This window comes from Crocodylus siamensis, chromosome 1 (assembly GCF_052110815.1).
Source record: "Crocodylus siamensis isolate JL-2025a chromosome 1, ASM5211081v1, whole genome shotgun sequence".
Classification (NCBI taxonomy): Eukaryota; Metazoa; Chordata; order Crocodylia; family Crocodylidae; genus Crocodylus; species Crocodylus siamensis.
Window position 1 is genome coordinate 309,878,537 of NC_143395.1, and position 4,525 is coordinate 309,883,061.

The 4,525-nt window shown below is 44.8% G+C and overlaps 1 pseudogene; it reads left to right on the top strand.

Moving 5' to 3' along the window:
* Positions 1-3,342: 3,342 nt before the first annotated feature.
* Positions 3,343-3,472, top strand: LOC149874760 (U2 spliceosomal RNA; annotated as a pseudogene).
* Positions 3,473-4,525: the final 1,053 nt, after the last annotated feature.

Consider the following 4,525-nt stretch of genomic DNA (forward strand, 5'->3'; position numbering starts at 1 on the left):
GTGAATAAAAGATTACGGTGAAGATTACGGTGATGATGCCATCGTGAGGGGCTTGGCTTCCTATACCACAGTCCACACTTCAGAGAGAGTGGACTGTTGGGAAGGGATGGCCTCCACCTCACCTGGAAAAGGAAAAAGCTCTTCTCAGTCAGCATGGCTGACTTTCTTGACAGGGCTTTAAACTAAGACCACTTGGGGATGGGCGGTTCTATTAATAGTCCTAGCCTGGGTCATGTCAGCTGCACTACCAATAACTTGGGTAGTCCAAGGAAATGTTTCACTTCACCACTTAAGGAAGCATTGGGCTTCTCATGACAGACTTAACTGCCTGTACGCAAATGCCAGGAACTTGGGAAATAAGCATGAGGAACTGGCCCTTCTGCCATGTGAAAATGACTATAACCTTGTAGGGATAATGGAGACCTGGTAGGACCCCACCTATGATTGGTCAGTGGCTTTAGAGGGTTACACCTTATATAGGAGAGACCGTGTAGGGAAAAGGGGTGGGGGTGTTGTTTTCTACATCAAGGATTAGCTCACCTCCTTGCAGATTGAGTTTTCTAACCAGGAATGGCATCTTGAGACCCCCTGGGTCAAGATATAAGGAGAACATGGGGAGGGTGACATATTTGTAGGAGTCTACTATAGACCTGTCCACCAAGAGGAAGAACTAGATCAGGAATTCAGTAGGGAACTGGCTGAAGCCACATGATCCCGATGCATGATCTTCAGGGATCTCACACTCTTGGGATGAATGGAGAGCCAATCTGACAGGTCATGTATCTTTCTCATGTGCATTGATGACCTCTAACGCAGGAAGTCTATAGGCCAACTAGGAGAGATGCATTGCTTAATCTGGTCCTGGCATCGTTTTTTCACCCTGCCAGGAGGATCACACTGTCAGAAACAGCACAAATCTTTCTGAGAGCAGGCAACAGGCCCAAAATCGATGTGGATCAGATGAGGGAACACATCGAGGAACTGGACATTAACAAGTCAGTGGGCCCATACAGAATGCACCCAAGAGTCTTGAAGAAGCTGGCAGATATCATTGCATCCCCCTTGGCAAAGATATTTGAAAATTTATGGTGCTTGGGCAAGGTCCCAGACAACTGGAAAAGAGCCAATGTGATCTCTATCTTCAAGATAGGGGAACTATAGACCAATCAGTTTGATGTCCGTCCATGGAAAAATCCGGAAAAAATTGTCAAGGGATCCAACACTAGACTAATGGAAGGCAAACATTTGAATGCCAGCCAACATGGCTTTGTGACTGGCAGGTCTTGTCGGAACCAAACTCATCTTCTTTATGACCAGGTAACATGTGCCCTGGAGGAGGGAGATGACATGGACATCATATGATGGTTTCATGGTTAAGCTGGGAAACTGTGGCCTTGATCATCATATGGTCCAATGGCTCTGCAACTGGCTACGGGGTTGGACCCAAAGAGTACTAGTTGATGGGAGTAAATCAACGTGGTGCAGGGATGACCAGTGGAGTCCCTCAGGGCTCAGTACTTAGGCCGGTGCTCTTTAACAACTTCATTAATTATCTGGATTCGGGACTCAGATGTGAACTAGCCACGTTCACGGATGATACCAAATTATGGGGGAGGGTTGTCACACCACAGGACAGCCTAGGGATACAGACCAATTTGCACACACTCTCAAGGTGGGCTGACCAAAACCTGATGGCCTTCAATGTAGAGAAGTGTAAGGTGCTGTACCTCGGTAGGAGGAACCCTCAACATACTTACAGGCTCAGCAGTGCTATGCTGCTAGCACCACAACCAAAAGGGACTTAGGGGTCTTGACTGACCACAGAATTAATATAAGCCACCAATGCAATGCTGTGGATGGCAAAGCAAATCAAACACTGGCGTCCATCCACCAATGCATCTCAAGCAAAACCAGAGAAGTTATCCTCCTGCTTTACTCAGCCTTGGTGAGATCACACCTAGAGTACTGCATCCAGTATTGGGCCCCCACTTCAGGAAGGATGTGAAGAAGCTTGAGAGAGTCCAGAGGAGAGCCACTCATATGATCCAAGGCCTAGAGAGAAGGCCATATGAGGAAAGGCTGAGGGACTTGGGACTCTTCAGTCTGAAGAAGAGAAGGCTCAGAGGGTACTTGGTGGCAGCCTACTATTACATAAGAGGTATACATCAGGACCTGGGAGAACATCTGTCACCAGATCTCCCCAAGGGATAACAAGGTCTAATGGCCATAAACTCAAGGAAGGCCTGTTTAGACTAGATATAAGAAAAAAGTTCTTTATGGTGCGTGTGTCCAGGGTCAAACTCCCCTCAGAAAGCTTTCACCAGAGATGGTGTAAGCACCTACTCTGCACTCTTTCAAAATATATTTCTTGCTGGGGTCACTTAATCCCAGTCTATGTTGTGGGGGGGCTGGACCCAATGATCTTATCAGGTCCCTTCCAGCCCCTAATGTCTATGAAAACTATGAAAAGTACTTGAGAAAACACCTTCTAGGTATTTTACAAATTTTGGACCTAGGATCAAGCATCTTTTCACCACTTCATCAGTGTACTTTAACACTATCCAGGGAAGACCATATATGGGGAGAGAGTGTGGCTCCCTTTCCTAGTTCATTAAGTCCCTAGCCTCTCTTCATTAAGGTTGCCAATTAGTTATCAGTTGTGATGGGAAGATGTCCGTGTAAATATCTACTCTATAAAATGGACCCAAACTATTATTTTCCTCCCAGCTTTCCACTAAATAAACAGAAACTACTTTCTGTCTCTACTTATCTAAATTACATTTGAACTGGGTAAGAAATGAAAGGTCCCTTTAGGCTATGTTCAAGATTCTAAGATATATAAGACAACCTCCTAAATTAGGTTCTATATAAGGATATATAGAATATCCTAGAATATATATAGATATATATATACATTTGATATAATTTTCCAAGTATAGAATCTAATTATTGGAAGTTTTTCTTGAATTTGTCCCCTCCCCACTGCTACAGCAGAAAAAATATATCGGGGGGGGTGGGACCAGGTAGCCCTTCTGCCTCTCCAATTACCGTGTTTCCCCGAAAAGAAGACATACCCATAAAATAAGCCGTAGCAGGATTTCTACGTATTTGCGCAATATAAGCCATACCCCGAAAATAAGACATAGTGATAGGCGTGGCTAAGCGTACCGGCGCGAAGCGGTAAATAAGACGGGCAGCCCTTCTCATTTGCCCCATTGTGACAGCTGCTATCTCGGAGGTGACCGGAGAGGGAGAAATAGAAAGTGAAAGTAAAAGTCTCCTCAGTGAAGTGAGGAGCAGGAAGTTCTGCTTTAGGTATTGTGTGTCCTCAGGGGGAAGAATAAAGCTGTGGCTGCGGCTTTGGATTAACATCATACATAGTTTTGGTATTGGGTGGTGGAACCGGAGCGTGCTCCATCCACTTCATGCATTGACCTGGTATTGCAGTGCTTCCAGGACCGGTGCAAAAAAACAGGAAAAAAAAATAAAAAAATGCTGTTTTAAAAATAAGACATCCCCCGAAAATAAGCCATAGTGTGTCTTCTTGAGGAAAAATAAATATAAGACAGTGTCTTATTTTCGGGGAAACATGGTACTTCCCCCAGCAGCTCCTTTCATTTCTCATTACTGTCAGACCCTGTTCTTCCTGAGCACATGAAAGTGAGGAACAAATCTGAAAAAAATCACCTTGAAATAAGCATAGTTGTAGTAATTGTCATATAGTACCCATAGGCTTAGTTAATCTAAAATTGATGCATTCAAAACTTTTTTGAAACTGCTGCAAGTTTTAGCACAGGTAGTCCATAAACACACTTTTGCATCTACTTATATGCAAACTATGCATTTATTTGTATACTAAATATACACGATATTAGTCCAGGGGTCGGCAAAATATGGCCCAGAGGCCAGATTCAGAGGGGCTTTGTTCAGCCTGGGGCAGGTTCATAGATTCATAGATGTTAAGTGCTGGAAGGGACCTTACAAGATCATCTGGTCCAGCCCCCCTGCACTTGGGCAGGAAAGACTGCAGGGGTCAGCTGTCCCTAGCAAAGTGGGCATCAAGATGCTTTTTGAAGGTTGCCAGGGTAGGTGACTGTACCACCTCTGGAAGGAGTTTGTTCCAGATCCTTGGCACTCAAATTGTAAAGAAGTTTTTCCTTATATTCAATCTGAAGTGATCTTCAATCAGTTTGTGCCCATTGTTTCTTTTCTTCCCCTGGGGTGCCTTGGTGAACAGATGCTCCCCCAGGCCCTGATGTACACCCCAATATATTTATAGGCTGCAACAAAGTCCCCTCTAAGTCTTTTCTTCTCCAGACTGAACAGTCCCACCATGTCTTTTAGCCTCTCCTCATATGGTTTTCTCTCCAGACCTCTAGTTATGTGCGTGGCCCTCCTTTGGACTCTCTCAAGCTTCTCCACATCCTTCCTGAAGTGTGGTGCTGAGAACTGGATGAAGTACTCCAGCTGTGGTCTCACTAAGACCAAGCAGAGTGGGAGGATGACATCCTTAGCCTTGCTTGAG